Source organism: Arachis ipaensis, chromosome B3 (assembly GCF_059453495.1).
Source record: "Arachis ipaensis isolate K30076 ecotype BB chromosome B3, ASM5945349v1, whole genome shotgun sequence".
NCBI lineage: Eukaryota > Viridiplantae > Streptophyta > Magnoliopsida > Fabales > Fabaceae > Arachis > Arachis ipaensis.
Window position 1 is genome coordinate 97532289 of NC_142438.1, and position 23755 is coordinate 97556043.

At 38.2% G+C, this 23755-nt stretch overlaps 1 non-coding gene across 1 annotated transcript; it reads right to left on the reverse strand.

The window, feature by feature from the left end:
- Window positions 1-14271: 14271 nt before the first annotated feature.
- Window positions 14272-14379, reverse strand: LOC148571706 (small nucleolar RNA R71). Its single transcript, XR_015907960.1, has one exon. It is a non-coding gene; the product is annotated as a small nucleolar RNA R71 (small nucleolar RNA).
- Between the last annotated feature and the right edge of the window lie 9376 nt (window positions 14380-23755).

Genomic DNA, 23755 nt, shown 5'->3' on the forward strand with positions numbered 1-23755 from the left:
GCCGATTTGCGAAAATGATTTTTAATGAAGTCACGTGACTTAGGCGTGGAGGCAGTTAAGGATCTCACTTTTGGAGAAGCACCTTGGCGGGAAAAGCTTAAGAAGACCAAAGGAGCAAGGGTTAAGGGACTTTTAGTTCATTTCTTCTAGATCTAGATATTTTTCCCTTTTTTTTGGAGAGAAGAGAGAGTTAGTTACATTTTTTTGGGAGAAGAAGAGGGAGATTCCAAGCTTCACTAGGGTTCATCCTCTTCTAATTTCTGAATTTTCAATGACCTTTTGGTGAGATCCACTACAATTCTCACTCCACTTTGTTCATGCCATAGATTTTCTTCTCCAATTTCAAGTAGTAGATACAATTGATCAATTCTCATAGATCTAGAATTCAACTTTGTAATTTTGGATTTCATCTCTATTTTGGATTTTCATTGCTACTCTTTGAGACATGTTGTTAGATCTTTGTGTTGCAATACTTTCAATTTGACTTTTCTTCTCATTTTACTATGCCTTTCCTTCTTGCTCATCACATGTTTGATAAAATGACAACACTAGCTATGGAGTAGAATTCTCACACTTGGCATAGGGTTTAGTCTTTGGAAGAAGTTGAATAGTGTATCAATAGTTGGTTTGGAATTAGGGATTGCTAGTTGGCTTGGAGTGCACTAAAGCTAGGTTCCCATAAGGTGAAGCTAGGACTTGTGACTCAAGTTAATTACTTTCATTTGACCTTCCTCTATACCTAGGGGATAACTAAATGGAGCAAGGCCTAATTGTTGTCAACATTGAATGGACTATAAGGATAGGATTTCCAACGCCAACCCTAAGCCAAGTCTTTTGATAATTGATTGTTTGTTTCTCATCGCTTTGCTAAAACCTTCAAAGAATTCCAACAAAGTTTACTAAATCAATAAGATGCACACTTTGGCAATTCCAAGGGAGAACGACTCGGGAGACTAGTACTCTCGGATATAGATTGTAGATTTGTTTGATGAAGGATTTGCGTCGGTTTAGACTATACTACGATTGATCAATTGATAATTTCTATACCGGCAAAAATCTATTTGTCAAGGATGAAGAGTTGTCGACAAGGTTAGTGACACTCAACATTGTCACTAACGTTGAAGCAACTACACAACCCCCAAGAGTCACGTTAACTTCCACGTTAACTTGGTTAGGGAGCTCTGTTGTAATTTGATGGATCAATACTAATTTTCATTGTTCCTCTTCTATCTTTCCTCTTGATTTTACTTGAAAGCTTTCGATCTTCATCCAATTGAGTAGTTATCTTGGAAGAGAAGCTATTCAAACTTGGATCTCTTTTGAACCTTGGAAGAGGAATGAAGAGATCAAGCTAGAAATGCTTTCTCATGCTGGACCAAATTGGGTTTGGATGGGTATGTGACTGTAACCCTCTCAATACTTGGTTTGGGAAATGCATGTGGTATAATCAGTGACCATACTTCATCTCTTCTCATGAGCAATTGACCAAGGAATTGGCTATTGATCAAGATTTGAGAGATTGAATTGCAAGGAATTGTAATTCAATCACTTAAGATTGCCAAGGAGATCAATGAGTGCATTGATTGAGGAAGAGATGAAAATGAACTTGATTCGGAGAATTGCAACATCTCCTAAGCCCAATGAACTCCCCATCTCTAATCTTACCCATTCTCTTTAATTTCTGCGATTTACTTTTATGAGCAAATCCCCCATTCCCATTTATAATTCTGCAATTTATTTTCAGTCATTTACTTCCATTCATTTAATTCTAGCATTTACTTTTCTATTATTTACATTCCCGCCATTTTATTTTCTGCAACTCTCAACCCAATTTCTGGATTCGCTCAACTAGAACATTCTTCTAATTAAAGTTGCTTGATCAATCAATCCCTGTGGGATTCGACCTCACTCTATTGTGAGTTTTTACTTGACGACAACTTCGGTACACTTACCGAAGGAAGATTTGTTGAGAGACAAGTTTTTCCCGCATCATCTCCCCACAAGCAAAGTTTATGAATCATTCTTTTATTTTCTCATGCTACATGATTAATAGGTTTAGTTGAATAATTTGTAATAATATGGTATCAGTTGCAGCTATCTAGTATGATATTTGTTCCTCCATTCTGACTTGAGTCTTGGAGTATCTTTGAAAGTACTAACTTCCGCCGTTCCAAGAAGATCCAACCCCATCAACACCCGAGGCCGGTGAGTCCCTGATCCATTTCATAACTTGTACCAACAACCTCAGTACATTGGTGCCGTCTGTGAGGATTTGCCAAAGCCTTGGCAACACGATGGAAGAATTCGAGGAGCGGTCCTCAGGCGATCACCACGAATTGTACCCACCTGAGAGAACACGGGAACCACATAACGATATCCCCCCAACAAACCACAGAAGGGTAACCATCATTGTGCATTGATGCGTGAGTATCTTGTACCCTTTTTTTCCTTTTTTTTAGTCATTTTTAGTTAGAATTTATTAAGTTTTATTATATTTTAGTGAAAAACCCTCTTTGGATGTTACTTTGAGTGTTTTAGTGTTTTTATTTATTTCAGGTGAAATTCGAAGCAATTTGGCAGATTTTGGAGCAAAAAGGAAAAGATTTGGAGTTACCCTTCTAGGCGCTAAATGCCAAGCTGGCGTTTAGCACCAGCAACACCCTACAACTCAGAAATGCCTCTGCCTCTTTGGGTGCTAAACGCCCAACCAGGAAGTCCGAGTTGAAAGCCCATCAAGGAAGCATCTTCAAGTGGATTTAACTTTTATTAGTTATCTTTTATTTTTTGTAATTTTTATTTACAAATAATATCTTTTAGTTTTAGGATTTATTATTTTATTTTATTTTCAAATCAAATTAGGTTAGATATAAAAGGAAAAAGATTCACCCTTTAGAGGGATCTTCGTACTTCCGCACTTTCACACTTTTCAGAACCCTTGCTTTCTCTATAAGTCATGAGCCACTAAATCTCCTTGATTAAGGTTAGGAGCTCTGTTTATTTTTATGGATTAAGACTATTGCTTTTTTATGTATTGATTTAGTTTCAAGAATTACTTTCGTTCTTAATTTTATGAATCTGGGTGGAATAGGAGTATGACCTTTATTCTAGATGCGTTCTTGTGACCCTTGGGAGAGGTCTCTCACCTGAACATAGCTTAAAAGTAAATTCCTCCTAAATTTCTAATTACTTGAACTAATCTTAGTTTAGCTTTGGGTAATTAGGATTTTTGTGGTCATAAACTAGATTTGAACTTAACCCTTTAATCGAAATTAAGTGACCAAAGGATTGGCGGTTAATGAAGATTAGAGGAGACTAAATCACAAAGGGATTAGGGTTTAGTCAATTACAGTTTGCCATGAAATGAATCTTGCATGATTAAAATAGTTGGTAAGAAACCTTAATCTGAAAAAGTAAATATCTCTGATACCTTAACTATTTCTCTCATTGATTTCTACACCAAACTCATTATTTGCTTTCTTTACTCTTGATTTATTGTTTAATGCTTTCGAAAACCACCAAACCAATTCTTCTGTTGCCTAACTAAACCAACCAGTCGACCATTGTTGCTCAATCTATCAGTTCTCGTGGGATCGACCCTCACTTACTTGAGGTATTACTTGGATGACGCAGTGCACTTGCCGGTTCAGTTGTGGATATTCTAAAATTCTGTGCCAAGTTTTTGGCACCTGATGAACCACTATTTTATGACTTATTTTGGATCGAATCGAGTGAATTTTATTAACCTTACTCACACTTATCCATATAATTTGCATGTTTTTAAGTTTCCTTCCGAATTTTGTGCTATGATTGAAAACATGCTTCCTAGGCCTTAAAACTGCTAAATTTAGTCCTCTCTTATTACCATTCGATGCCATGACGTATTTGTTAAGTGATTTCAGATTTTATAGGGCAGGAATGACTTAGAAAATGGAAAGAAAGTATGCAAAAGTGAAAAGTACACAAAGAATTAAAGATTTGAGAAGCTGGTGTTGATGGGTATGCATGGCTGAAGCGTATGCGTGACCAAGAGTAACGTCCACATGACGCGTACGCGTGGCCAGTGCAGAATTCAAACGACGCGTCTACGTGGCTGACACGTACGCGTGACAAGCGGCATGTGCCTCAGTAAAGGAAAAATGCTGGGGCAACTTTCGGGCTACTTTTGGCCCAGTTTCAAGCCCGAAAAGGAAGACAAGAGGCTGGGGAGTGAAGGAGGAAGGCATCATTCCAATCATTCGTTCACACACATTAGTTTTAGATAGATGTAGAACTCTAGAGAGAGAGGTTCTCTCCTCTCTCTAGGTTTTAGGGTTTCTTCTTTTATTTTCAATTTCATCTAGGTTTAGGTTCTACTTCTTATCTTGATTCAAGTTCTTCTTTTAATTCCTTGTTATTACCTCTTTGCTTTCTTAGTTTTATATGTTGTTTTCTTTACCTTGTTGCTTTATTGTTCATGACTCCTTATTGATTCTAATTTTCTTTTAATGCACTTTGAGGTATTTTATGTTTATTGTCACTTTCTTTAATTTGTTGTTATTGTTTTCTTGCAATTGTTAGTCTTAGATTTTACTATTTCTTGTTAGTTTTCTATGTTTTTATTTTGTGCCTTCTAAGTGTTTAATAAAATGCATGGTTGGATTTTAAAATAGATTTTTGTGTTCTTGGCTTAGATTGAGTAATTTGGAGACTCTTGAATTGTCAAAGTCTTTTGTTAATTGGTGATTGAAAGTTGCTAGTTGGATTGAGCTTCACTAAATCTAGTCTTATATTAGGATTTTTGAACTTAAGTTGATTTTGCTCACTTGACTTTCCTTCAATCGTTAGAGGTTAACTAAGTGAGAGCAAAAGGCAATTACGATCACAATTGATGATGATAATGAGGATAGGAATTCCAATTCTCAACCCTTGCTAGAACTTTTCTTAGTTGTTAGTTTATTTTCTTGTTATTTACATTCCTTGTTCATCATTTAAAAAACTCCAAAAATACTTTCTCACAACCAATAATAAGTACACTTCCCTGCAATTCCTTTGAGAGACGACCCGAGGTTTAAATACTTCGGTTATTTTTATTGGTTTGGATTATGACAAACAAAGTTAACATTCACCGAGGATTGTATGTCAGTTTAGAACTATACTTGCAACGCGATTTTATGGAGAAATTCTTTACCAACATTTATCCTCCGTCAGCGCCGTTGCCGAGGACTGATGGTGATTGACAACTACCAGTTGTCTGATTGTTTAGATTAGGTATTTCTTTTAGTTTTGTTTATTTATTTATTTTTCTTTAAATTTTTGAATTTGGTTTTGTTTATTTTTCCTTAATTTTTTATTTTAAGTTTGGTGTCCCTTTAGTGATTCTCTTTTCTAAAATTTTCGAAAATATTAGTATTTAGCCTTGTTTAATTTTTCGAATTCTTTGGGTTATTTCCTTCTTATTAGTTTTTGAAATTTTCAGTTTAATTACTTATTTTATTTTATTTTATTTCTTTTTATATAGGATATCTCACTAGAAGTTCTCTATACTCTGACATAGAGATTCCTACCTTTCTTTGTTTTCTGTTTGTTTTTGAGCAGGAACAAGGATAAAGAACTCCTTCTTGAATTTGATCTTGAACTTGAGAGGACCTTAAGGCAGTATTTGCAACAAGCTAGAGCTTACAAAGCTGGTGAGAATCTCAGGAATACTTTTGAGAAGGAAGCCATGGATCCCAACAATCCCAATAATGCTGTTAATGGTAATGGTGGGAATCCAAATGGTAATGAGTAAGCTAGGAGCACGCTGAGCTCCTACACTGCACCCACTCCTGACTTTTATGGGCGCAGTATTTCAGTACCTTCTAAACGTGCTAACAATTTTGAATTGAAGCCCAATTGATCACTCTGGTGCAACAAAACTACCAGTTTCATGGACTTCCACAGGAAGACTCGAATTTGTTTATTTCTAATTTTCTGCAGATCTGTGACACTATAAAGACTAATGCAGTGAGCCTTGATGTCTACAAGCTCATGCTCTTCCCATTTGCTGTAAGGGATAGAGCAAAGCAGTGGCTGGATACTTAACCCAAGGAGAGCTTGGACTCTTGAGACAAGGTGGTCAATGGATTTCTAACCAAAATTTTCCCACCTCAGAAGCTGACTAAGCTGAGGGTGGATGTTCAAACTTTCAGGCAGAGAGATGGTGAGTCCCTCTATGAAGAAGACAATTTTGCAGGTGGTTCCTTACACATGAAGAAGACACCTGAAGAGGCTAATGAGCTTATTGAGATGGTTGCTAACAACCAATATCTATACTCCTTTGAGAGGAATCCTGTGAAGAAAGGATTTATGGAGGTGGACATCCTAGATGTCTGAAAGAGCAAAACTCTCGCGCGATCTAGAATTTTCACAATAAATTCGCGTTGCAAGTATAGCTTCTAGACGGACAAGAATTCCTTTCTTACAAAAGTTTTGGTTGTCACTTAAGCAAACCCAATAAAATTGATAACCGAGTATTTAAACCTCGGGTCGTCTTCTCAAGGAATTGCAGGGAAGTATGACTTATTATTAGCTATGGAAAAGGTAGAATTTTGGGTTTTTAAAATAAGGAACAGGTAATTTAAATGACAAGAAAAATAAATTAATAATAATAAAACTCTTGGCAAGGTATGAGAATCAGAAGTCCTACCCTAGTTATCCTTATCAACGGTGATGAGAATTGGATTTTAATCCCACTTAGTTAAGTCAAGTGGACTAATTAGCTTGATCCTCAAGTCCTAGTCAATCCCTGTGGGAAGACTAGATTTAGAGCGATCCAGATCAATTAGTAATCTGCCAATTTCAACCACTGCTTTATTTGATAACTCAAGCGTCACCAATTACTTAACCAAAGCCAAAAGGAAGAAAATATCTAAATTAAATTAAAAGCATCAATATAAGTAAAGCAAAGCAATCTTAAATCTGAAATACCTCAATAATGTGTATTAAATAAGAAAATCATAACATGAATGTAGCATAAGTCAAGTTGAAAAGATAAATAATAATTAAAGTAATAAATAAGAATGGAAAATAAATTAAAGGAATATTAACCTTGTACTTGAAGAGAAGTAATCCTAAAATTAAGAGAAATCCTAATCCTAAATCCTAAGAGAGAAGAGAGAACCTCTCTCTCTAAAAACTACATCTAAAACTAAAAATTATGAATTATGAGCTCCTCTCCATGAATGAATGGATTCTCCCACTTTATAGCCTATAATCTGTGTTTTTTGGGCCGAAAACTGGGTCGAAACAGCCCAGAAATCGCTGGAGAAGAAATCTGCCACGCTGATTTCCGTCACTGCGATGCGTCCGCGTGGAGCGCACGTTCGCGTCACTTAGCATCAGGGCAACTATGGTATATTATATATCAAATCGAAGCTCTGAACGTTAGCTTTTCAACGCAACTAGAACCGCATCATTTGGACCTTTGTAGCTAAAGTTATAGCCGTTTGAGTGCGAAGAGGTCAGGCTGACAACTTTGCAGTACCTTCAACTTCTTGTATTCCTTCTATTTTTGCATGCTTCCTTTCCATCCTCTAAGCCATTCCTGCCCTATAAACTCTGAAATCACTTAACACACATATCAAGGCATCTAATGGTAATAAGAAAGGATAAATATTAGCAATTTAAAGGCCCAAGAAACATGTTTTCAATCATAGCACAAAATTAGGAAGGAAAACGTAAAACCATGCAAATAGTATGAATAAGTGGGTAAAGAGTTGATAAAAATCACTCAATTGAGCACAAGATAAGCCATAAAATAGTGGTTTATCATCCTCCCCACACTTAAACATTAGCATGTCCTCATGCTAAGCTCAAGAAAAACTATAAAGGGGTGAAGAGGAATGATAGAGAGTATGCAATGCAACCTATCTATGTGAATGCAACTACATGCAAAATGCTTTTACTTACTTGGTTAAGAGTAAATAAGTTCTTCCAGACAAACATAAGTTAGATTTCACTAATTTAAATCATACAATAAAAGACAAGTAAACTTGTAAGAAGACAGCTTATGAAAGCAGGGAACATAGAATCAAGCATTGAACCTTTACTATTAGTGTATATCACTCTAACTCTCAAGTGTCTAGGGTAATTCACTCTACTCTTCTCTAGTCATGCTTTCTAAACTTTGTTCTTCATCTAACCAATCAACAAATATTTAATGTACCAATACAAATATCATGAGGTCTTTTTAGGGTTGTAATGGGGCTGAGGTAAAGGTAAGGATATATGTATGGCCAAGTGAGCTTTATAAAGTGAATCCTTGATTAGTCTAAGATCTCACCTAACATATACATACTTTATACAATTTTAAAATACTTTACCTAGCTACCCGAATTTTTCCACTTTTGCATTACATGCTCATGTATCAAACTTATTTTTGAATTTTGTCCCATGTGCATTGAATTTTGTCCCATGTGCATTATATAATTTTTTTTCAATGCACATGGTAATTTAATTATTTTGATTTCACATGAGCATGCTTCCCAAATTTTCAAATAACTCATTCAATTTAATTCACTACTTTTTCATATCATCCCATGTTCCCATAAAATTCTCCACACTTAAATTATACACAATATCTATCTTAAGCTGACCAAGGATTCAACTTGGGATTTTTATTTTGTTTTTCTCCTTAAGGCTAGTAATGTGGTTATGAAATAGAAGGGGGTTAACAAGTTCAAAGTGGCTAACAAGGGTGATGTAAAAGGTAGGCTTATTTGGGATAAGTGAGCTAAAATCAAACAATGGCCTCAATCATATGCAAGCATGTAACACATTAAACATTGGACATATAGGATGAAACAAAATAAAGATTACAATCATAGAGAAGTAAACACACAAGAATAAAATATTTATGGTTAAATAATGTAACCATGTAAATAAGCTCAAAATCTCACAGATTGTGTGTTCTTTGGCTCAAACACCATGTTCCAAATACAACTTCAAACAAGTTTTAACATAAAAATTTTTCAATTTAAATTAGTGAAATTTTTCAAAAATAGAGTCCTAAAAAGAAATTTATTACTTTAACCAAGTAGTAACTAAATGCATAAAATCAAACAAACATGCAATTAAACAGGCAAATGCAACAACTAATTTAACAAAGAAAATTTAAACATTGGTGTTGAGACAGGAAGGTACTAACCCACGGAGATCGGTATTGACCTCCCCACACTTAAAGATTGCACCGTCCTCGGTGCATGCTAAGATGTGCAGGTGGATGGGCTGTTCCAACTAGCGCTTTTCTCCGAGGATTTTGCAGATGGACTTGTCTGTCTCCCCATATAAATGTCTTCCGCTTTCCTTCCGGGTGGCCATCCCAAAAGAAAAAAGGAAGAAAGGTAACCCAGTAATAAAGATAAGAAAATGAAATATGGTTGGGTTAATGCCAAATGATAAGGGTCTCATTTACAGGGAAGCTTCAACATGTACGTGAGAAAATAATAGAAGCACATGGCATACTAGTGGTGCAAGATTTGAAACATAGGGGAGGAGTGTGGGTAATGGAAGTATTAATACAAGCCCATGTCAATGCAAATGGAGTGTAAGTATCATAAAATATTGGCATTGGCAGATAATTAACATCATCCCACAGTGTAAAATAAGTTATTAAGAACCAAAGTAAATTCAAGAAAAGATGCAACAGTTGAATAAGAAAATTTTTAACACCAATGGAAAAAATAATAAATTTAGAAAAGAAAATAAAATATGCACAAAATTAAAATGCAATGAATGAAAGTATGCAAATAAATAAAATAAAATAAAATGAAAGTGAAAAAGGATGAGAAGTTAAAAAGATGAAGAAAAAGAAAGTAAGAAAGGAGAGAGAAAGAAGAAAAGATAGAAGAAATTAGGATTAGAAAATAATTGGCACTGATCTGGATAAGTTTGTGCGACGCATGTGATGCGGACGCATGGTTCACGCGTTCGCGTGGTGCGCGATAAGGTCAGGTGATGCGGACGCGTGGGTCACGCGATCGCGTGACTTGATTTGTGCTAGTGGCGCGAGAGCAGCCTTGCGTTCGCACAACTCTCTGTTTAGTTTGCTTATTGCCAAAATTTGGGTGACGCGTTCGCGTGGTTGACGCGATCGCGTGGATGGCCATATTTGCAAAACGACGCGGACGCGTGGGGCACGCGTTCGCGTGTTGGGGCTTGTGCTTCTAGCGCGGTTCCAGCCCCATTCCAGCCCAACATACTGCCATACACCCCTTTACGTCGATTTTACAGAGCCACGCATTCGCGTGGGTGACACGGACGCGTGGGAGGTATTTTTCCCGCATGACGCGGATGCGTCAGCGAGGCGGTCGCGTGGAGCAATTTGTGGCAAAGGCACGCCTCCAGCCACGCTTTCGCGTGACTCTCTGTTCACTTTTCTTTTCTTCCAAATGCACTGCTGACGTGGATGCGTCAGCGACACTGCCGCGTCGCGTGCATGTTTTTTTTATGCAATTATGTAGTATGCAATGCAATATGTAGTGTGATGAGCGGATAATTTATACGCTTTTTGGCATTGTTTTTAGTATGTTTTTAATATATTTTAGTTAGTTTTTATTATGTTTTTATTAGTTTTTAAATAAAATTCACTTTTTTGGACTTTACTATGAGTTTGTGTATTTTTTTGTAATTTCAGGAATTTTCTGGCTGAAATTGAAGGACCTGAGCAAAAATCTGATTCAGAGGCTGAAAAAGGACTGCAGATGCTGTTGGATTCTGACCTCCCTGCACTCAAAGTAGATTTTCTGGAGTTACAGAAGCCCAATTGGCGCGCTCTCAATTGCGTTGGAAAGTATACATTCTGGGCTTTCCAGCAATATAATAGTTCATACTTTGCCTGAGATTTGTTGGCCCAAACCGGCGTTCCAAGTCAGCTCAAGAATTCTGGCGTTTAACTCCAAAACTGGCACAAAAGCTGGAGTTAAACGCCCAAACTGGCACAAAAGCTGGCGTTTAACTCCAAGAAAAGTCTCTACACATGGAAGCTTCAATGCTCAGCCCAAGCACACACCAAGTGGGCCCGGAAGAAGATTTCTGCATTAATTATTGATTTCTGTAAACCCTAGGCTACCAGTTTTCTATAAATAGGACCTTTTGCTATTGTATTTTCATACTATGGATCTTTGAGAAGCCTTATGCTATCTTAGACACGTTTGGAGGCTGGCCATTCGGCCATGCCTAGACCTTGTTCTTATGTATTTTCAACGGTGAAGTTTCTACACACCATAGATTAAGGTGTGGAGCTCTACTGTTCTTCAAGTATTAATACAAAGTACTATTGTTTTTCTATTCAACTCAAGTCTATTTCTTCTCCAAGATATTCATTTGTTCTTCAATTTGATGGATGTGATGATCCGTGACACTCATCATCATTCTCACCTATGAACATGTGCCTGACAACCACCTCTGTTCTACTAGCAATGGCTTGAATGCGTATCTCTTGGGTTTCTAATCTAATATTGGAACCTTCGTGGTATAGGCTAGAATTATTGGCGGCCATTCCTGAGATCCGGAACGTCTAAACCTTGTCTGTGGTATTCTAAGTAGGATCTGGGAAGGGATGACTGTGACGAGCTTCAAACTCACGATTGTGAGGCGTGTGACAGACGCAAAAGGATCAATGGATCCTATTCCGACATGATCGAGAACTGACAGATGATTAGCCGTGTGGTGACAGCGCATTTGGAACGTTTTCACTGAGAGGACGGGAAGTAGCCATTAACAACGGTGATGCCCAACATAAAGCTTGCCATGGAAAGGAGTATGAATGATTGGAAGAAGGCAATAGGAAAGCAGAGATTCAGGAGGAACAAAGCATCTTCATACGCTTATCTGAAATTCCAACCGAAGAATTACATAAGTATCTCTATCTTTATTTTATGTTTTATTTATCTTTTAATTATCAATTCTCCATAACCATTTGAATCCGCCTGTCTGAGATTTACAAGGTGACCATAGCTTGCTTCAAGCCGACAATCTCCGTGGGATCGATCCTTACTCACGTAAGGTTTATTACTTGGACGACCCAGTGCACTTGCTGGTTAGTTGTGCGGAATTGTGACAAAGTGTGATTCACGTTTGAGAGCTCCAAGTCTTTGGTGCCATTGTTGATGATCACAATTTCGCATACCAAGTTTTTGGCGTCGTTGCCGAGGATTGTTCGAGTTTGGACAACTGACGGTTCATCTTGTTGCTTAGATTAGGTACTTTTCAGAATTTTTAAGAATGAATTCTAGAGTTTCAAGGTGATGTTCTTAGCATCACAAAAGCTGATTAATTCTCATCAATTTAGCTGCTGAATGTAATGTCCTGCTAAAGCTTGGCCAAACATGTCTAATCTTTTTAGACTGAAGCTTTAGACTAACATTGCATGATTCCTGGAATTCTCATTAAAAGTTTTGAATCTCTTTATTTTCTTTTCCATATAAGTTTCTAAAATCACAAAAAATTTATAAAACCACAAAAATAAAAAATATTTTATGTTTCTTGTTTGAGTCTAGTATCAATTTTTAAGTTTGTTGTCAATTGCATTCTTCTTGCATTTTTTGAAAACATGCAATATGTTCTTCATTGATCTTCAAGTTGTTCTTGATGATTTCAGTGCTCTGATCTTTAAATTCGCTTATTTTGTGTGTTTTGTTATTTCTCATATGCATTCTCAATTTGTTAGTGTCTCTTATATGAAAATTTTTAAGTTTGGTGTCCTGCATGCATTGTTTGATTTGAGTTTCCTAAGATTAGTTGTATTTTGATTGTTTCTCATCATTAAAAATTCAAAAATATTTTCAAAATCGTGTCTTTCCAAGTCAATAATACAGAGAATTGAAGATTCAGAATATTCAGCAGAGGAATCAAACAGAAAAAGCTGGGCGTTCAAAATGCCCAGTGAAGAAGGAAAACTGGCATTTAAATGCCAGCCAAGGTACCTAGCTAACGCCCAAAAAGGTAGAGTTTTGGGCGTTAAACACCAGAATGGATGCCATTCTGGGCGTTTAACGCCAGAAGGACAATAGAGGGAAGATTTTGTTTTTAATTCAATTTTTTTTCAAATCTTCATAATTTTTCAAAATCAAATCTTTTTCAAATCATATCTTTTCAATCATATCTCTTCAAAATCAATTTCTTTCCATTTTTTTTATTTATTACTATTTTCGAAAATCCTGGTTATAATTAATAATTTACTTCAAAATTTTCTAGTTGTTACTTGCCTATTAAGAAATGATCAAAAGTTTTAATTCTAGAATTATATCTTCTAATTTCTTGTTAGTCAAGTAATTAACTTTAATTTTAAAACTTTCTCTTTTTAGTTTGATTTTCAATCATATCTTCTCAATCATATCTTTTCAATCACATCTTTTTCAAAATTAACTCTCAATCACATCTTTTTGATTTCTAATTTCAAAATCTTTTTCAAAAATCACTTAATTTCTTTCCTAATCTTAATTTTCGAAAATTTCAATCAATTTTTTAAATTTCTTTTAATTATTTCAAAATCTTTTAATTAATTTTCGAAAATTCTTCCCCTCTTCTCACATCCTTCTATTTAAAGGACTAACACTCCTCCTCAAGGTACAATTCGAACTCCCTCCTTCTTTATATGTTCGAATTCTCTTCCATCTACCTCCTCCTTCTATTCTTCTTTTCCTCTGACACCTCAAGGAATTTCTATACTGTGACATAGAGGATTCCCTACTTTCTTGTTCTCTTCTTTTTCATATGAGCAGGAACAAAGATAAAGGCATACTTGATCAAGCTGATCCTGAACCTGAAAGGACCTTGAAGAGAAAAATAAGAGAAGCTAAAGCACAATTCTCTCTAGAAGGCCTAACAGAAATCTTCAAGGAAGAAGAAACCATGGCAGCCGAAAACAACAATGCCAACAATGCAAGGAAGGTGCTTAGTGACTTTACTGCACCTACTCCCGACTTCTATGGGAGAAGCATCTCAATCCTTGCCATTGGAGCAAACAACTTTGAGCTTAAGCCTCAATTAGTTTCTCTAATGCAACAGAATTGCAAGTTTCATGGACTTCCATTGGAAGATCCTCATCAGTTCTTAGCTGAATTTTTGTAAATCTGTGACACTGTCAAGACCAATGGGGTTGACCCTGAAGTCTACAGACTTATGCTTTTTCCTTTTGCTGTAAGAGACAGAGCTAGGACATGGTTGGATTCACAACCTAAAGAAAGCCTGAACTCTTGGGAAAAGCTAGTCAATGCCTTCTTGGCAAAGTTCTTTCCACCTCAAAAATTGAACAAGCTTAGAGTGGAAGTCCAAACCTTCAGACAGAAGGAAGGTGAATCCCTCTATGAAGCTTGGGAAAGATACAAGCAATTAATCAGAAGATGTCCTTCTGACATGCTTTCTGAATGGAGCATCATAGGAATTTTCTATGATGGTCTGTCTGAACTATCCAAGATGTCATTGGATAGCTCTGCTGGAAGATCTCTTCATCTGAAGAAGACGCCTCCAGAAGCTCAGGAACTCATTGAAATGGTTGCAAATAACCAATTCATGTACACTTCTGAAAGGAATCCTGTGAATAATGGGACAAATCAGAAGAAAGGAGTTCTTCAGATCGATACTCTGAATGCCATATTGGCTCAGAATAAAATATTGACCCAACAAGTCAATATGATTTCTCAGAGTCTGTCTGAAATGCAAGCAGCAATAGGCAGCACTAAGGAAGCTTCCTCTGAAGAAGAAGCTTATGATCCTGAGAACCCAGCAATGGAAGAGGTGAATTACATGGGAGAACCCTATGGAGACACCTATAATCCTTCATGGAGAAATCATCCAAATCTCTCATGGAAGGATCAACAGAGACCTCAACAAGGTTTCAACAACAATAATGGTGGAAGAAACATGTTTAGCAACCTAGAGACAGAGCTAGGATATGGTTGCAAAATACCTGTAGAAGCCCAGGAACTCATTGAAATGGTTGCAAATAACCAGTTCATGTATACTTCTGAAAGAAATCCTGTGAATAATGGGATGACTCAAAAGAAAGGAGTTCTTGAGATTGATACTCTGAATGCCATATTGGCTCAGAACAAAATATTGACTCAGCAAGTCAATATAATTTCTCAGAATCTGACTGGATTGCAAGCTGCATCCGGCAGTACTAAAGAAGCCTCCTCTGAAGGAGAAGCTTATGACCCTGAGAATCATGCAAGGGAAGAGGTGAATTACATGGGAGAATCCTATGGAAACACCTATAATCCTTCATGGAAAAATCATCCAAATTTCTCATGGAAGGATCAACAGAAGCCTCAACAAGACTTCAATAATAATAATGGTGGGAAAATTCGGTTTGGCAATAGCAAACCTTTTCCATCATCTTCTCAGCAACAAACAGAGAATTCTAAGCAGAGCCACTCTGATTTAGCAACCATTGTCTCTGATCTAATCAAAACCACTCAAAGTTTCACGACTGAAACAAGATCCTCCATTAGAAATTTGGAGGCACAAGTGGGTTAGCTGAGTAAGAAAATTACTGAACTCCCTCCTAGTACTCTCCCAAGCAATACAGAAGAGAATCCAAAGAGAGAGTGCAAGGCCATAAACACGTCTCACATGGCCGAACCTGGAGAGGAGGAAGAGGCAGTAATCTCCACTGAGGAAGACCTCAATGGACGTCCACTGACCTTCAAGGAGTTCCCTAATGAGGAACCATGGAAATCTGAGGCTCAGACTGAGACCATAGAGATTCCATTAAATTTACTTTTGCCATTCATGGGCTCTGATGAGTATTCTTCCTCTGAAGAGGATGAAGATGTTGTTGAAGAGCAAGTTGCTAAGTACCTTGGAGCAATCATGAAGCTAAATGCCAAGTTGTTTGGTAATGAGACTTGGGAGGATGAACCTCCATTGCTCATCAAAGAACTAGATGACTTGACTAGGTAGAAATTACCTCTGAAGAGACAAGACCCTGGAAAATTCTCCATCCCTTATACCATAGGTACCATGACCTTTGAGAAGGCTCTGTGTGACCTGGGATCAAGTATAAACCTTATGCCTCTCTCTGTAATGGAGAAGCTAGGGATCATTGAGGTACAAGCTGCAAGAATCTTACTGGAGATGGCAGACAATTCAAAGAAACAGGCTTATGGACTTGTAGAGGATGTCTTGGTAAAGGTTGAAAACCATTACATCCCTGCTGATTTCATAATCCTAGAGACTGGGAAGTGTAGGGATGAATCCATCATCCTTGGCAGACCCTTCCTAGCCATAGCAAAAGCTGTGATTGATGTTGACAGAGGAGAATTGATCATTCAAGTGAATGAAGACTCCCTTGTGTTTAAAGCTCAAAGATATCCCTCTGTCACCATTCAAATTCAAACCACTTTCCCACCCAAACCCACCCATAATGGCCGAACCATACCCCCCTCCCCGCTCCTATATAAACCCATCTTCACTCCTTCATTTTCACACAACCTAAACACCACTTCTCCCCCTGGCCGAAACACAAAGCCCCCTCCATCTCCTCTATTTCTTCTTCTTCTACTCTCTTCTTTCTTCTTTTGCTCGAGGACGAGCAACCTTATAAGTTTGGTGTGGTAAAAGCTAAAGCTTTTTTGTTTTTCCATAACCATTAATGGCACCAAAGGCCGGAAAAACCTCTAGAAAGAGGAAAGGGAAGGCAAAAGCTTCCACCTCCGAGTCATGGGAGATGGAGAGATTCCTCTCAAGGGTGCATCGAAACCACTTCTATGAAGTTGTGGCCAAGAAGAAGGTGATTCCCGAGGTCCCTTTTAAGCTCAAAAGGGCGAATATCCAGAGATCCGACATGAGATCCAAAGAAGAGGTTGGGAAGTTCTCACCAACCCCATTCAACAAGTCGGAATCTTAATGGTTCAAGAGTTCTATGCCAATGCATGGATCACCAAGAACCATGATCAAAGTATGAACCCGTATCCTAAGAATTGGCTTACAATGGTCCGAGAGAAATACTTAGACTTTAGTCCGGAAAATGTAAGGTTGGTATTCAATTTGCCTATGATGCAAGGAGATGCACACCCATACACTAGAAGGGTCAACTTTGATCAAAGGTTGGACCAAGTCCTCATGGACATCTGTGAATAGGGCGCTTAATGGAAGAGTAATTCAAGAGGAAAGCCGGTTTAACTAAGAAGGCATGACCTCAAGCCCGTGGCTAGGGGATGGTTGGAGTTCATCCAACGCTCAGTCATTCCTACTAGCAACCGGTCAGAAGTTACTATAGACTGGGCTATCATGATTCATAGAATCATGATTAGAGAAGAAGTAGAAGTTCATGAGGTTATATCCCAAGAACTCTACAAGGTGGCGGACAAGTCCTCCACTATGGCAAGGTTAGCCTTCCCTCATCTCATTTGTCACCTCTGCAATTCAGCTGGAATTGACATAGAGAAAGACATCCTCATTGATGAGGACAAGCCCATCACTAAGAAAAGGATGGAACAAGTGAGAGAACCTCACTAAGAGCATGAGGAAACTCCTCATCATGAAATCCCTGAGATGCCTCAAGATATGCATTTTCCTTCACAAAACAATTGGGAGCAAATCAACACCTCCCTAGGAGAATTAAGTTCCAACATGGGACAACTAAGGGTGGAGCACCAAGAGCACTTGATGAGAGAACTTTTGCGTAGTCTAGAAATTTGCGGATAAATCCTCGTTGCAAGTATAGTTTCTAAACCTTCAAAAGTCCTTTCATACAAACGTTTTGGTTGTCACAAGTAACAAACCCCTTAAAATTGATAACCGAGTATTTAAACCTTGAGTCGTCTTCTCAAGGAACTGCAGGGAAGTATGTTCTTATTACTGGTTATGGAGATTGTAAATTGGGGTTTCAAGAATGAGGAACAAGTAACTTAATGGCGGGTAAATTAAATGGCAATTAAAATAAATAAATAACTGTAAAGCAAAATTTTGGCAAGGTATGAGAAATTGGAAGTCCAGACTTAGTTATTCCTATCAATAACAATGAAAGTTGAATCTTAATTCTACTTATTTAACCTTTACTAAAGTAAAGGAAAGTCAAGGGACTAATTAGTTTGATCTTCGAATCCTATTTATTTCCTAAGAAAATGTTGGGATTATTGAAGCTCAGTTCAATTAGCAAAGATAACAGTTATCAATTATGTTGAGATAAGATAACTCCTGAGTTACTGCTTTCTTAACCAAAACCAAAAGAAGAAAAAGTAAATTTGCTGGAATAAAAATGCCTTCAGATGTAAAGCAACAATAACATAAATTAAAGAAAGCAATCATGAATTGAAATACCTCAAATAATATTAATAAGGGAAATTATAATCTAACATGAAGAGTTCATAAACTAAATTGGAAGAATAAATAAAAATAAAGAACCTGGGATTGAGAGTTACTCCTAAAACTAAGAGAAGTCCTAAATCCTACGAGAGAGAGAAGAGAGAACCTCTCTCAAAACTAGATCTAAATCATGGAAAGTAACTAAATTGGCAAGCTCTTCTTGAATGGATGCGTTCCCACACTTTATAACCTCTGGTCTATGCTTTCTGGACTTGGATTGGGCCAAAAAGGGCTTCAGAAATCACTGGAAGCATTTTCTGCAATTGCTAGTGCGTGGCCTCTGTCACGCGTCCGCGTGGATCATGCGGTCGCGTCATTCGGAGCTTTTCTTGTCATGCGGTCGCGTCAGTCATGCGGTCGCGTCGCTGTTGATTCGCGTTTGGCACGCGATCGCGTCGTCCATGCGATCGCGTGGATGCCAGTTTCTTCAGAACTCCGTTTTGTACTTTCCTTCCATTTTCATATGTTTTCTTTCCATCCTTTAAGTCATTCCTGCCTTAGAAGATCTGACTCAACACACTAATCACGGCATCGAATGGAATTAAAGGTGATTAAAATAATTAATTTAAAAGCATAGGAAACATGTTTTTCACATACATCACATAATAAGGAAGGAAAAGTAAAACCATGCAATTAACATGAATAAGCGGGTGAAGGATTGAATATATCACTCAAACTAAGCACAAAATATATCATAAAATATGGCTTTATCAACCTCCCCACACTTAAACAATAGCATGTCCTCATGCTAAATCCAAGGTAATAAGTAAGGTCATAGTGATGGAATGTCATGCAATGCAATCTAATCTAAATGCAACTACCTAAATGCATCATGCAATTCTAATTTATTCATTTATATATAAAGCTTACAGGTAGTTAAATTAATTCACATTCTCAAGGAGTCATATATGTAGCCAAGCCTTAGATAATCAATAAGCATTTTTACAATTGAGATGGGAGAAAAAGCATTTTATGAACTTGCAAGACAATTAGATAATTCAAACAGAGATAAATGCTAATGAGCTATTAAACCCTCACTGGATTTGTGTTTACTCTCTAGTCACTCAGTGTTTATTGGGTTAATCACTCTATTCCTCTTTTTATTCTTCCTTTCTATAACCTTGTTCTTCATCTAACCAATCAACAATTATAGAATACAATCATACCAAAAATCATGAGGTGTTTAGTTAAGGTTGTAATGGGGCCAATGGTAAAGGTAAGGATATATGTATAAGGCTAAGTGAGCTAATAAGTGAATCCTTAATTAGACTAAGATCTCACCTAACATACATACTTAGTAAAACAAAACTTCTTTACATATTTTCCCATATTTTCCCACTTGATGCTACATGCTCATGTTTCAATTTTTCTTTTTATCCCACTTGCATTGCTTTTATTTTGCGTTTGGGGAATTCTTTTGTATCCCCTTTATTAAATACTGAAAAATAACTCTTTTTTTTTAATGCACATGGTAATTTAATCACCTTGATTTCTCATGAGCATGCTTCCCAAAATTTCTTAATTTGAGTTATTTTATTCCTTTCAACTTTTCTACCTTTTGTTTTTATCATCCATGTTCCCGATAGGTTTCCCACATTTTAAACTATTCATAATTTTCTATCTTAAGCTAACCAAGGATTCAACTTGGGATTTTATTTTGTTTTTCTGCTTAAGGCTAGTAGTGTGGCTAATAGAATAAAAGGGGATTTAAAGGCTCAAGGGGGCTAACAAGGGTGATGTAAAAGGTAGGCTATTTTGGGATAAGTGAGCTAAAATCAAATAATGGCCTCAATCACTCTCTTGGTATATATCTACATTCTATATTCTATATTCTATAATCGGACATATAGATTAAAACAAAGTAAAGAATACCAGAATATAAAAGAAGGGCGGAACACACAGCAATAAAAAATTATTCTTTGAATGTAACCATACAATTAAGCTCAAAACTCACAGGCTATGTGTTCTCTAGCTCAAAAATCATTTATCACTTATGTATGTCATGCAGGTTTAGTTAAAAATTCTCATTATTCTCAATGTAAAACTTATATTGAATGGCTTTAAAGTTCTAGTGTTTCTCCTTGATGAAGTGTTGTTAACTAACATGTAATGCTATATATACAAGGTGTGGGTTGTTTTGATTCTGTTAAAGTCTCTAGTTTACTTCCCTTTTTATATTTTCCAATTTAAACTAAGCTATCTTATGCTAAAAGGGGTAAACTATATTAATTAATCCACAATTTCTATAACTAATAAGTTAGAATTGCAACTAAACTAAGTGGCTAAAATATGAACTAAAAATGCAAAATGCAGAAATAGAGTAAAAATACATGAAAGTAGCAATGTATAAGTACTCAGAAAATAAAAAATAAAAATAAAGAGAAAAATACAAAAAAATATCCAAAATAAAAGAAAAATAGTCTGTAGTGGTTCACCAAAATAATACGCCAGAGATGGCGACCTCCCCACACTTAAAATGTAGCATCGTCCCCGATGCTCACTTAAGCCAGGTGTGAAGGGGTGTCATCACTGGAAGGGATGGTAGCTGGGGTCTCTGTGGTGGCTGGCTGAATGTCTGGCTGCTGGAGAGGAGGGGCTGTTTGAATGGGGATCTCAGGATCTGTAGCTTGGATCTGCTAGGGTGCTGCCTGCTGGGTGTCTGCCTGCACTGCCTCTCCCTGGGGATGGGTCTCTGCCTTAGGCGCATCCGCCTCCTCTTCAGATGCCTCGGATGGTGTGTCAGGTTCAGAAGGGATGTCACCGGATCATATCATCAGCTTCAGGTGCTCATAGCGTCGCTTGTTGCGACGCTCCATCTGGTCAAGTCGTCGAAACAAGCGGTGCACCAAATGATAGACAGGCTCTGTGGCAGGTGGAGGTGCAGTGGTGGTGGCAGGGGTAGGTGGTGTAGCAGTGGAGGAAGAGGGACCGGCAGATGGTATAGCTGTATCATCAGCAGTGGCAGTCAGGAATGGAGGTCTGTAGCCCAAGGCCAGGAAGTTCCTGCTGTGCGGGATAAGCTTCTTGCACTCTGCAGTAGGTGGCCTCTCATCAGCATCCTCCCATGGCACGTCAGCTCGACGGCCCAACTGTGTAACCAGATAGGGAAAGGGAAGAGTGCCTCGGATGTGGACCCTGGCCATATAGTGCCGGATAAAGCGTGGCAGGTACAGGTCCTTACCCTCCATCATACACCAAAGGAGGGTGATCATAGCGGCTGGTATCTCAGTCTCGTGAGTACTCGGCATAATGTAGTTGCTGAATATTTGATGCCATAGCCGAGCCTCATCGTTCAGGTAAATCCGCTTGATCCCTTTCGGCATGGTGGTGTTCTGACCCATGATCCAAGGAACTGTCGGGTCAAGGGCGATCCTCGCCTTTACTGCGTCCCAGTCAAATCGTATATAGCGCATATCCTCCTCAGCTTTCTGATAGCCATCTGTCTGATCAGTCTTAGGTAGAAGTTTCAGAACCTCTTCTATTGCCTCCTCAGTAACCAGAATCTGCTTCCCTCTGAGGTTCACTGCATCTAGGGAAGTTTTGAAGTAGTTGCAGTAGAATTCCCTAACCCAAGATGCATTAACCTCAGTCAGAGGTCTCTACAGAAAGAACCAGCCTCTTTGTTTGATCTGATCAGAGGTGTATTGCTGGAGTTCTTCTGGGATCTTCAAAGTCCACTCCAGGTATAGGTTCCTGGAGTTTGCAAACACCGGATACTTCAGCTCACAGTATCGGTTTGCAAACTTTACTGGGTCATTGGCGGGAAGTAGCTGGTCGGCCTTCTCCTGCGGGGTAAAGGCTTTCTCCCGCAAGGAGGCATCATGCATGAGGTCGATGATAGACACGGAGGCTTCTCCTCATTTCCTTTTGCCAGTAGTGGCCTTGCCTTTTCCCTTTCTCTGGGAATCTGACATCCTGAAAAACAGAAAACCAGGATATAATAAAAATAGGAAAGCAAATAGGCAAATAATCAAAGAAAACACAAAGTGGCAAAGGAGCAATAGGATAATGAATATGAGTAAAGTAAAATGTGCATTTAGGATTGTATAGGAGTGAAAAGTCTGAAAAGAAGAAATCACAATCCAAAATGTAATTGAATGCAAGTTAAATAGAAAAATTAACATCATGCCTTGGTTAGAATGTTAAAAGAAAGTGAAAGAAAAGCAAAAAAAAAGATGTTTTGAAAAGGTTAGGTTGGTTAGATTTAAAATTAGTGAGTCAGTGAAAAATGGGTTAAAGTAAGAGGCATAATGAAAATAGTCCAAGTAACAAGTAATCACAGGTAGAAGCTATAGGTAACTCATATTCAAACAAGTAAAACAGTTTGATGATGATTCAAATAGAGATAAGGAAAGCAAAAATAGGAATCAAACATCAAAATTGTAGTTTAGGAACCAGGAAATCAAAGAGGATAAGAATGCATGCCCTGGCATTCATGAATGGTTTGGCTAAGCAGAGGAAAATAGAGTTCAAGATTCCAAAATCAAAACATGAATGAAAGTAAAAAAGATTTATAAAAAATTTGGGCAGCATTCCGGCTAAAATTGGATTTTCCCGAAAAATAAACAGCAATCAAACAGTTCATATGAATTAAAAAATCAAGCTGCAGTTACATATAATGAATATAAGCATGAAAATTCAGTGTAAAGAGCAGCAATATACAAGAAATACAGCATATGAACAAGATCACAGCAACAGCAGATTTGCAAATTTGATGAACAGTGCAAGTAAACAGACCTAAATCCACTAACCACATCCTAGGCTACCTAACAACCTAAAATCCACTACAACATGCATATCTAACTAGCCTAAACATGAACATAAACGGAAAAATAAGAATAAATACGAATGGATAAAAGGGATTGCATGTTGCGAAACCTGGAAGGCCGAATAATGAGAATAGGCAGAAAGGTGGCTGGTGGTGGGGATGATGGTGGCATCCGGTGCTGGGCACGGTGGCTGGCGGTGGTGGGAACGGAGGCGCGGCTGTTCGGGGCAGGGGGGAAGAGAGGGTAATGGAGGTAGGGGAAGGGAGGGGGAAAGGGGTGGTGTTGCTGGTGGAAGGGGGGTTGTGGTTGGGACGGTTGGCGGCGGTGGGTGGTGGCGCGGAGGGGAGCAGTGGCGGAGGAGGAGGGAGAAAGAAGAAAAAGGAAGAAAGAAGGGGGAAGGAGGGAGGGGGGGTGGGTGGCGGCGGCGTCTTGGTGGCCGGCGGCATCTGGGTGGTGGCGCAGAGGTGGCTGGGTGGTGGTTGTAGTTTGGAAGAGGAGAGAAGGAGGGGGGTGTGGTTCAGGGGGGTGCGAGAATAGGGTTTCGCGTGACCTGGGGGTTATAATTTGAATCCACGCGGCCGCGTGGGGCACGCGGTCGCGTGGCTGGAGCGAAAAAGGTGGTTGAAGCGATCGCGTGGATAACGCGATCGCGCGGAGGG